The sequence below is a fragment of the Trachurus japonicus genome, chromosome 13, assembly GCF_045865225.1.
Source record: "Trachurus japonicus isolate A0001 chromosome 13, Traja_1.0".
Taxonomy (NCBI): domain Eukaryota; kingdom Metazoa; phylum Chordata; class Actinopteri; order Carangiformes; family Carangidae; genus Trachurus; species Trachurus japonicus.
In genome coordinates this window covers 35737445-35749516 of record NC_140919.1, presented here as the reverse complement: position 1 = coordinate 35749516, position 12072 = coordinate 35737445, and the positions used below count along the sequence as shown (strand labels likewise).

General features: G+C 43.2%; 1 pseudogene; it reads left to right on the top strand.

Annotated features, from left to right (window-relative positions):
• The first annotated feature begins 3719 nt into the window (after nt 1–3719).
• On the top strand, nt 3720–5762 carry LOC146976433 (uncharacterized; annotated as a pseudogene).
• Nucleotides 5763–12072: the final 6310 nt, after the last annotated feature.

The window sequence follows — 12072 nt, the reverse complement described above, 5'->3', positions numbered from 1 at the left end:
TAGGAACCCTGTAGAGATTTGAATTGTTTGACGGAATTCTCTATTTCATTGTTTGCAAGTGAGGTAAGGTGAAGTCGGAAGTTCTACAGTGGCTGACTATCCACAAGTTTCCGAACGTCATCTATGGGCAAACCCGGAAGCCGGTTTTGCCGGTTTGGTGGAATTGTATGGTTTCCATGGTTTTCAGTCGTTGTCATAGTTGCGGTAAACGCATGGCTCTATTAACGCTGGCTTTTAACACGGATGTCAATTTGTGTGATATCCACTGTTAAAAGCTGGTGTGATGATCCATGCGTTTTACAGATTTTCATTGAAAAAAAAAAAAAAATCCATGCATTTACCGCAACTACCATGGAAACGTAAACATAAAATTCCACCGGAAGAGCAAAACCGGCAAAACAGGCTTACGTTTTTGACGTTCGGAAAATTTTATGAAAAAAGGTTAAACAAATTGCAACAGAAGCAAACTCAACTGATTTTGCATCCTCAACATGTCCTGAGTGAGGGAAAAAAAGCCCCGAAGAATCCCATTTTTCTCACGTGAAGGTAAAATTTTTAACCTTTAGATATCTCCATGAAAATTACTGAGTTGATTACTACTTACATTAAGACAAACAAAGTTTTTTGAAATTCTTTGTTAACATGTGCAAATTTGCATAAATTTGCATAAATTCCACCGTTTTGACGGCACATAGACTAAAGGTGCTGTGGTGGTACCAGGATAAAAATTGGAATGATGGTGTGTCTCAAATCGCACACTTCTCTTAGTGCACTGCTGCTAGTACCGTCTCAAATCAAACTCTGCTGCTGCGCACTTACCGGAAATGTCTCCACAGCTTCTTCTTCTATTTTTTTAATTCTGAATGCAACCGGCCGTTGGAGCCCTATCGCCAACACTTGACAGTGCTTTTTGGCGATCAAAACCAGCTATTAAGTTGTGTTTTATTGTGTTAGTGTTGTTGTTGTGTTGTTATGAGTGTTTTTTAAAGACATTTATGCCGGTGTCGGCTCTGTCGCTGCTCAAAGCAACCGTTGCCGTTTGAATACGTGCTTCCGCTACGTCACTAAGATGGCGGCCGTTAAGTGTGGAAAGTGTCCATCGATCCACACTCAATTTTCTGGCCGTTTGAGTGCGCCAATTGAGTGCACATAGCGCACTAGATTTTCGCACACTGCTCAGTGTGAACGCACTTCTGTACTCAAAATATTAAATGTAAGTGCAGAAGTGCGCAATTTGAGACACACCACCATTTTTTTCCCTATTCACATGTAGGCCTATATAAAGGTGCTGTGGTGGTATAGCCTACCAGCATGAAAATTGGAATGAGTTGACTCCAGAGGTTCATAAAGGGACCTGTGTATTGTCTTGAAATTTCGGACCAAGTCACGGAGTTTACTTTAACTTTCGTCAACTTACCAACTGTAGCTTTATGAGCTAGGGCGCTTAGGGTAAGGAGTGCTTCCTGCACCGACGGATTCAAATCCAGTCCACGTCCTTTGCTGCAAGTTCCATCTCTCCACCCCCCTTTCACAAATATCTCTCTATCATTAAAAGAGAAAATGCAAAGTATTTTTTTAAAATAACTGTTTGATCAAAACAACCATCAAAAGTCCTTCTCCTTAAGATAGGATGTCATACCTGCTCTACTAAGGATGTGGCTATCTTGAAAAATTGCAGTCATCTCGAAATTTAAAGTGTTTTCTTGTCGGTTGACCGATGGAGTCAACTCATTCCAAATTTCAAGCTGGTACCACCACAGCACCTTTGTATGTGTCGTCAAAACGGTGAAATTTATGCAAATTTATGCAAATTTGCTCATGTTAACAAAGAATTTAAAAAAACTTGTAGCTAGCTAATACATTTTTTGTTTGTCTTAATGTAAGTAATCAACTCAGTAATTGTCATGGAGATATCTAAAGGTTAAAAATTTGACCCTATTCACGTGAGAAAAATAATGAATAGGCGTATGAATGGGCTATAGGCTATTTGGGTCTTTTTCGAAACTTTCCCCTAAGGCATTCTTCACGGCTTTTTTCCCTCACTCAGGACATGTTGAGGATACAAAATCAGTTGAGTTTGCTTCTGTTGCAATTTGTTCAACGTTGACCCCTTTTTTGGCTTAAAATTACTGGACTATATGGAGCACTTGATGTTTCGACGGACAGAGTGCTTGGGGAGACACGTGTGTGGTGGGTGTTGCTGGAGACACTTGCTGGACTTCCACTGTCCCAGACTGGAGAGGGTATGGATGGGGACTGTGGACGATTCTTTTAGTAGTCAGCAATTGATCAAGTTGTGTCATTTTATGCATTTTTAACCAGCTGGTATTATTTTTTATGGTCTCTAAGTGCCATTAAGGAAAGCCTGTAAATTATGATTGCTACAGGCCACGGCCTAATTGATTAAATGGTAGGACAAATAAAAGTCCTTCAACACATTGTCTGTTTCTGTTCATGTTGGGTTTCTCTTCAGCCTGCCTAAATTCCTAGCTCTTTCAAACTATGACATTTACACCATATTGAGATATATTTTATGTATAAACATGTTATAAACACAATAAATAATTGGCAATAATGTTATTTATTACGTCGCTAATATTAACTCTGTCCAAATCTTATGTCACCAGCTCCTTGGTGGTCTTCACACAGGGTAGGGAGTGTCACCTTCACCTGTCACCTTCAAAGAGGGGGAGCCTTCAAAGAGGGTCTGGCTGCCCCTGTCAAATCTATGATTAGACATTTGAGATATGTGATTTTGATTGTGTGATCACAGCTTCTGTGAGCCCACAGTTAGGTTACATTAACTTTATTTTGCTAAGAAGAACATGCTTAAGTTTAAGTGTCCCACATTGGGCTAACTTACCGTATTTGTAGCCTACATAAAATGTTGATGTGAAACGAATAAAAGATCAGCTTTAAATAGGCTAGCCTTTATTTAAGTAAGTAAAACAGCTTGAAAGCTCAACTTTTATCAAGTAGCCTATATTATAAGCATAATATTATATTATATAGTATATTATTAGCAAGACTATGTTTCAAACGTAAAAATAGGTCTATTCACAGCTGGATAGTGTTAACATATGAACAATGTTTCAATGTTGTACTTGCTTGAGGGGAAGCTACTTTAACTGATTCGCATAGGCTATACTGGGTAGTTTAGCTTGTAACAAAGCATCATATTTATAATATAATAATAAATAGATATAGATACATAGTAACCATTTAATTTGTCATATTGAAGTAACTTGTGCTGTTTGGTACAATAGAGTGCAAAGTGACTCGCCATCAGCTACAGTAATGGGGGGGTCAAACCGAGCCAGGTGAATCAGACAATTAAGATGACTACATGGCAGATTCTTCGGCGGGAATGCGACATTCCCCCTAGAACCATGCAGCCCCCAACACAAACAGGAGTCGCTAACAGAAAGAGCATGCAGCTCCCCAACCCGCTTTGCTAACGCGATAGCAAGGAAAGAGCAGCTGTTTTCATTGACAGCCGGTCGGCCTGGGCCAGAGGCAGAAAGGGTGAAGAAGACTGGACATTCAGCACCAGGCAGAGATCCCATGCTGGATCCCCGGGGGTGGAGCCTCAGCCAGAAGATACTGGAGAAACTTCAGAATGATGACCAAATGGACAAGATGTGAGATCTTCCCCCCTGCCAGCACACCTGGCAGAAAACTTTCTCCACCTACTCAAGGCAGGGGGATGGCACATGAGCATGATGGTATGCCTGACAGGCTCAGGGGAACTAGTTAGGTGCTCCGACAGGTAGGCCCTCATGGCAACAGAGTCCAGGATCAGACCCAAGTAGGCAGCCCACCGGGTGGGGACCAGGCAGCTCTTCTCTGTGTTGACCATGAGGGCAAGCCGGGCCACATGTTTCAGAGGACAGATTGTTTCCTGGACCACCTGGGCCTGGGAAGATGCACACCGATTGCACTGCAATTCATAACCCTGGGTCAAGGTGGCAACTACCCAATGGTCTGGCAAGCAGGCTGACCAGTATCTGAGCTGCCATTGGGAAAAGTAGCAGCCGACAACTGGCCCAATGGCCTTTTTACCGCGGCCCTCCGCTATTGGAGGAGCTGGAAGGATGAATACGAATACGAATACGAATATGAATACGAGTATGCATACAACAACGTTATTGTCCACGGAGTGGAAATTCATCTTTGACATTGTCATGACACAATGCAATAGGACACACAGAACATGATAAAACATTGCTGAACAGAAAAATATAAAATACAGTAGTGGTCAGACTTTGAGTCCTGAGACTTATACTGTATGTCAAACGGCGCAAAGTTTGAGTGCAAAGTGGCTTCTTTGCATCCCACCGCAAAGTGCGCTGGCCACTCTGGGAATGTGAGAATGATTCAATTAGGGACACCTGTTGACCTGTGCAGGAGGGCAGCAATTGGCTCAGGTTGACAACGGGTTGTGATGAGAGAGAGAGAGGACTCCTTGTCAGACACGTGGAGAGGTTCACCTCTCCATCCAGCTAAGTACCTCCATTGCCCTGGTCACATTTATTTGTTTGATTTGGTTTATTTCCTGGACTTTGGTTTATTTAAAATTTGGTTTACAGTGCATTATGCATGTTTAAGTTTCTGACCTAGGGCACGGAGGATAGTTTGATTGCAACAACAAGGAACAGTGACAAAGTCGCATCAGCAGGGATCCTCGTGAAGACCAGGAGAAAGTGGCAGGCTTAGGAGGCCATTACCAGAGCTGAGGCGCGACTGAGGCACAAGATGCTGGTGGGCTCCATTGCAACGGGGCGGGCAGGTCTGGGTTGCTTTCCAAAGCCGCGTTACGACCAAGCCTGTGGAAAGGAGAAGCGTCAGCTGGTCCAGGATGAGATTCGAGCGGAGGAGGAGGAAGACCGCTGCAGCAAGATGGTCGGCATGTCCAAGCAGGGGGCATGGACTCGGTGGGAGCATGCAGAATCCCGCAAGATCACTTGGGCAGAGCTGTGGAGAGTGGAGCCATTACGCATCAAGTTTCTCATCCAGTCAGTCTATGACGTCCTCCCGAGCCCAGCCAACCTGCACACCTGGGGCCTAATCGATGCTCCTGAATGCAAGCTGTGCCAGAGGAGGGGCACCCTGAAGCATATCCTGAGTTGCTGCCCAAAAGCGCTAGGGGATACCGCTGGCGCCACGACCAAGTTTTAAGATCTTTGGCAGACGCCACCTGCACGGCGATCCAGCACAGCAAGATTCAGGCTGCCCCAAAGCAGTCAATCTCCTTCATAAGACCGGGACAGAAGGCACACCAACACCAGCCCAGCTCTGCAGGGGGGCTCCTCACCACCGCTCGCGACTGGCAGCTCCAAGTTGACCTCGACAGACAGCTTAAGTTCCCAGACAACATCACAACCACTCTTCTCCACCCAGACATGGTGTTAACATCGGAGTCCACCAAGCAAGTGGTTTTAATAGAACTGACTGTTCCCTGGGAGGACCGCATCGACGAGGCCAATGAGCGAAAGAGGGCCAAGTACACCGAGCTCATCGCAGAGTGTCGGAGCAACGGCTGGAAAGTCGAGGTTGGGTGCCGTGGCTTCTCAGGCCATTCACTTGTGCGAACCCTCAAACTCCTTGGAGTGAACGGACTGCAATCAAAGAGAGCCATAAAGAACACGCTAGATGCTGCGGAGAGGGCCTTTAGGTGGTTGTGGATCCGCAGGGGGGATCCGTGGAACAATGCGCCACTTGGACACAAGCCGGGGATACACACCATGCTTCTTTTCCAGTGAATTAGCTCAATGACTTAGGCGCTGGTTCTTGATGTCAGAGGTTGTGAGTTCAAGCCCCAGGAAGGGTGATGCCAGATGTCCTCAATTGGAAACACGAGACAATTGTCCTGATGGTGGCATTACAGCACACCTCTAAATTTCAAAACTTTTGAAAATTCATAACAAATTATAGCTGCTGCACAGCAATGGTCGGGGCCTGGGCATTTTTTTTATTGGCAAAATTGGGCAATTTGAAAGTGAAAGTCGCAAAGCCATAGCACAAATGGTTTATCTGATAATACATTAATTGCAATTAGATAGCATGGAAATGTTGGTGATTTGTTTTTAACAATAAGTGTTTTGCATCATAAGATAAGTCTGATGTTTCAAAATGCCACTCTTACATTGACAGCAGATTGAAAATGTACTTAGCAAGAATTGGATATGTTTACAGTACTGTTTACAGTCAAACGTTTTCATGCACTGTAGACTCAATTTTTTGATAAATCAAAAATCTGTGTGGATCGTTTGTGGAGGACAGTCTGAATATAATAACAATAATAATTCACCATTGTTGTGACACAACATCAGGTGTGGTTGACTCAGATACCCATATCTGATCAGTGTTGTAAGCTTACTGTTGTGTCATGTTGTGTTATTTGGGCTGGTGTCAGAAACAACATTCAGTTGTGGGAACAGTAAAGCCAGGCTTCAGGCACCTGCAACATTTGGGCTGTGGCATGGGTTCCCCAGTGCTCTGCATAGTGCACAGGACCCACTCACATCACTCCCAGAGCCATGGCAAAACAACAAGGTTACTTTGGATAGCTTAGATCAGTCCAGAAGGAAGGGGCTTCAATTAAGGGCTTTAGGTCATTGGTGGAAAGATTTTTACAACAGCACATGAATTTCTGGGTTACCAATTCCAAAGACGCATGGGTTTTTAAATAAGGGGTGTTCAGCCTCTGGCCCACATCAATCTCAGGGGTCTAGGTGGCTTCAGTCATAAGCCGTTTTCCCACTAAAATTAGCGGGTTGACGCAGGTTTTTTAAACTCGGGTCGACCCGCTAACAATCGGCATTTGGCCCCTTTCCCATTGACCAAAATGAGCCGAGTCTGACCCCCCGCTGGCGGACCAGACAGAGCATAAACCAGTTGCCCTGCTTTCATCCGCGGTGCGAGAAACACCGTCGTCTTGCCACAGCCGCCAGCCGCGGAGTGTCCGTCCGCCGAGGCAGACGAGGTGTCTGGCTGACCTGAGCACCAGGACCACGGAGGACAGCGAGTCTGCCGTGGCCGTATGACGGTTCGTCCGCGGCACAACACATCAGTTAAACAGACAGTCTCGAATGAGAGCAGCTTTGTTTTGGTACGTGATATGAGACACGACCGGCGAGATGACGTGGTGGCACGTAACGCTCAGCGTCATCACGTACATTAGCGGGTTGACCGGGGTCTGGCGTTCCCACTGCAAGCCGGAGCCGAGCCGATTGAAGGCGATTTTAACCCGCGTGGCTTGCCAAGCCGTTTTATGCGGGTCGTTGCGCCTTTCCTACTGCCACCAAAAGCTGTTTGTTAGCGGGTTTAAACAGGTTTTTTGGCCAGTGGAAAAGGGGTAATAGACTGATGTTTGCCTTGTGTTTGTTGCAAGAGACGGACTAAAAGGACAACCAAACCAGCAAACCAATTACAGTTTGTTTCTGGATTTAGAGTAGATGAAAATTATTCTGGCCCAACTGTGGTCTTCCACCTGGGGGTGACTTTGCTCAGGCGAAGAAGACTAGATGATTCACCTGATGCTGCTGCCCAATGACACGGCATCGCCACACGGCCACCATCTTGGCTCAGGCAACTCGCTCCCTTAGAGCATTAGGCCTATGGTGCATGTTCTGCTATAATAACCAGAACTTGCTCAGTTTTTGACCGATTTTCAAATGGTTTGGTTTGTTATGAACATCAGAAATGCAGTTATGATACTGCATACTTAAAATCATGAATCATTTCATTCATGTACTTTTCTATGTAAGTAACATTATTGTAACATTATGCAAATAATTAAAGTAATAGCTATATATGGACAAAATTGCAAAGAGTTATGACAAGTTGTATTTGTGCAGATGACTGGATCACCCATCTACTGCAGCCAGAGTCAGAGCAAGTTGCCTGACCCAATATGGCCGCCTGTGAGTTACATCTGCGTGTAGTCCGCTCCACCCCATTGGTCTTATGATTAGGCCCAGAGACTGTGGGTATACGGTATTATCATTGATTGGCCGTGGTTATTGGTTCTTTCAGGTAGTGAAGACCATTTTGGAGGGATAGGCCTAAGGGGGAGGCTTTTCCTCCAAATTAAAATTGTGATGGTTGAATAAATGGCTTAACTTGTTACAGGGAGAATGGAGGCTCTCTGCCTTTCACTTAGTACGTGTCACTTATTGCGTCTCATGGCTGAAAATCAACTTTGTACGATCGGGAACGGCTCTCATCTCTGTGGCAGCGCTACACAAATGCACTCTGTAACCCGCGATCTCTTCTTTATGACAGATAAGACTACACAAATATACATGTCATAACATCATATGATATATAACATTATCGACTGTCTATTGATTGATTTCTCACCTGTTTTATTTTAAAGGGACAACGAGGAGTTTCTATTTGGTTATAAAAAAGTATCACGTTAATGTGGATGAATCTACGCTACCCACACTTGTTAATGGGCCCATTTTCAATAAATATATTGTTTTGTCTCTATCATTATTTTGTTATTATTAGTGGTGGCGGAGATGCTGGTCGAGCCGACCAGCTTTCTTTACTTTCGGTTTCGTGGCGGTCATGAGAATAACGCAGCAGAATCGCCGTTTATGGTCGGAACTACCACGGTATGTGATCGTATTCGAACCTCTGACTTTAATTCTTGATGAATGAAAACATGAGTCTGTCTTGCGCCACTCAAAGAATTTCACGGTGCGCGCGGAGGCCATAGACTGTAAAAAGAATGAACGTAGCGTCCGTGACGTCACCCATTGGTTTTGGGGAGTCGTTTTTGTGACTCAAATATGGCTCCTCGTCCCTTTAATCAAAAGCACATGGCCGGGAAGAGGGTTAGTAAAACAGTGGAAAAACGATCGAACTTCCTCTTTAAGATTAATTTATACAGCAATGTAGTTCACTAGTTCAGAGCTATAATAAAATAATGATTATAATACTATTATCAAATGCTCAGCAGCAGAGAAAACTTGACAATAAAAAAAATAAATTTCCACTAAAATTTGGGAACTGCACTAGAAGTCCAAGAGCATGGATATTCATGTCCAGTCTGATATAATAACTGGAGATGCACTGCGTACAGTAGCTATAACTCAAAGGTTAGCATGCTAGCTAACATTGGCCCATCCTATTTCTGATAGAGGTAACTTGCAGCCAGTAGCAGACAGAACTAGCTTATGTACGACCTGGAACAAAACGTATTGTCATCAAATTAGCCTACTGTGTTGTTACAAATGAGGCACTATTTAGCGAACTACAAAGTAATGTTAGTAGTAGGCTACTATTGATGTGATATGGTGTGTGTGTGTGTGTGTGTGTGTGCGTGTGTGTGCATGCATGTCTGTGTATTTACTTACATATAAATGCAGAGACATTTACTTCATGGCTATGTATTGATTTATAGAGTATTTTTGTGTGCCAACATTGTCCTTTATTATGTTTTCTCATCTGAAGTATCATGGCCTCGATAGGAGGCCAGCTAGGATTACTGAGGACCAAAATATAGGTGAAAATCATCATCTTTAACCAAAATTAAAGACATTTATTGCAAAAACGCATTGATTCTAATTGGGGTAATTTTTGACCCCACTCATGGAAGAGTGTATTGGTTGCTCATGCATCCAAGGGTTAATAAAGCAGATTCTCTGTCAACTCACCAGTACCTCCCGGTGGCTCAAAGCATCCATGGAGCATTTTGGTTCTCCACACTTTATTTTATGGAGAACCATGGCACCTCTTAGTAGGGATAGAACCAGTTGGATGGGATTTTTTGGTGTCCAGCTCTGAATCCTCTTTAGAGCTAGGTGTGACCATTGAGGTGACTAATCTCCTGAATAGGCATGAGTCCTTAGACATTGTGGAATGCACAGGTTCCTTCTGTGATGATGATATGCAGTGTAAATGTAAATGCTGTATTTTCATCACGGTGAAGGGACAGAGGGTAAGACCTGGTATCCTGATCACAGCAAAACATATTGCAGTATTTACAGACTGTTTTTTAACCATTAAGTTAAAGGGTTCATGTGACAGTTATATCAGTGAAATATGGCCATATGTAGGCCACTGCTGTACATTACTGAGTGGCACAGTTTCTGCATGGTGCCAGGAGGTTACACCTCCAGGGTAAAACTTGCAGTCCTGCAGGCCTTGAGCATGTCCACATGACTAGTGGGACTTTGAGTGAGATGTGACAGTTAAAGAATCACATCAACAAAATCCAAGCAATAACTTAAATCCTTGGCGAGGAGGGAAGAAAGGGAAGACACTGTGGTCAAACTTCTCTTTACTATTACGTTTTGTCCCTCAGTCATGGTAATGAGGGCACATTTTAGGTGCCCACAGCAACTGTTTGTGTGTTACAAGCAATGTCCAAAGAAGTACCCTCACTAGACTGTTGAGACAATCAAACTGTCTCGTGAAAGTAGCTGATAAACCTGCCCCTATGTCATTCAATTAAGGGTGTTAACATACAGTATCATGGGCAGCAATGAGAGGGATGACACTACAGGAGATCAGTGCAGCAATGTCCTGTACAACACTTAAGGTTCTACCACCTTAATTTGGCCTCTGGATCCATGCCAGCATCAGCCATCATGCCATTAGCTTCTGTGTTGACCAGTGGGTTTATATTGGTTCTTTGTGACAATACTGGTAAGGGTAATCAATTTTGTTAACTGCAACTCAGGAAGAAATGAAATAGAATAGTTATGGGTCTGTTAATTCCTGGATACTGTGTGGATTTAGGCTACCATGTGGCATTTGTAGCGGGGGTCTGCAGGTTATCTGCATGTCATGAACATGACTTTGTTCAAATAAGATCTCAACCTGCTCATTCACTGACCAACCAGGAACCATACTTAGCCTACCTTCCATTAAATCCCTGAAGCCTCATATCGTGCAGCCCTAGTAGAGTGACTGACTTAAAATATAGTGAAAAATTTAATAGTTTCATTCAAACCAAACCATTAGCTGCACATCTACCAAAAACTACAACTATTAACATACCAGAGTTTTTGAATAATATTACAATGTATTTGCCCATAGCATGTGAATGTTATTTCTATCAGTTGTAAACTATCCACTACAGTCATTGACAAGTCTTGTTGCTTATCCATATTGTAGGAACAACAAATAATAACTTGACTTGTAGTTAATCAATTGGAATTAGAAATGGCTCATATGAAAAGGGGAAGCCCTTTAGAATATTTTTATTTTACCAAAGTAAAGTTTATTATCATTCATTGAGTTTTAATTCGGACAAAATGTCAGATTTTGTTGCAAACAATGTTGAAATTATTCATATACTTTATTTTGACTACACAAACTTACTAAATAACATCAAGTCATGCATGAAGAAAAAAAAAAAATAATAATAATAATAACTGCTCAATAATGTTCATGTTTGGTGACTCGGCTGGCCAATCCTGGAGCCCCTTGACCTCCTTTACCTTCAGGAACTTTGATGTGGAGACCGAAGTATGAGAAGGAGCGCCATCCTGCTGCAGAACTTGAGCCCTCTTGTGGTTTGGAATGTAATGGGAGTCAAGAATTTCTTGATACTTCAGGCTGTTGATGTTGCCATCCACTCTGCAGATCCCTTGCAACCGGCATACTGAATGTAACCCCAAATCATGATTTTTTTCTGAGTGAACCTTGGGTCCATGCAGGTTCCAACAGGAACCTTGGGTCCTTGGGTGAACCTTGGGTCTATGCGGGTTCCAGACCCAAGGTTCACCCAAAAAACAGTTAAATTTGGTGAACAAAAAAAAAAAAAAAAAAAAAAAATCATGGTTTGGGGCTACATTCAGTATGGGGGGTGCAAGAGATCTGCAGAGTGGATATACAGTATAAACTGTGGAAAAAGTTATTGACACATCTGTGCAATTCATGCAAGACACTTAAACAGCACAACAAACCTCAGCCTGACAACAACAACAATGACATCAAAGTTGAAACAGTACTTCTGTAAAACAGTTTACACAAAACAAACATGATTACTGTCATAAAGGAGGGGTGAAGGGTAGGGGTGAAGACCCGTGTTTCAGACCAAACACTCTATAT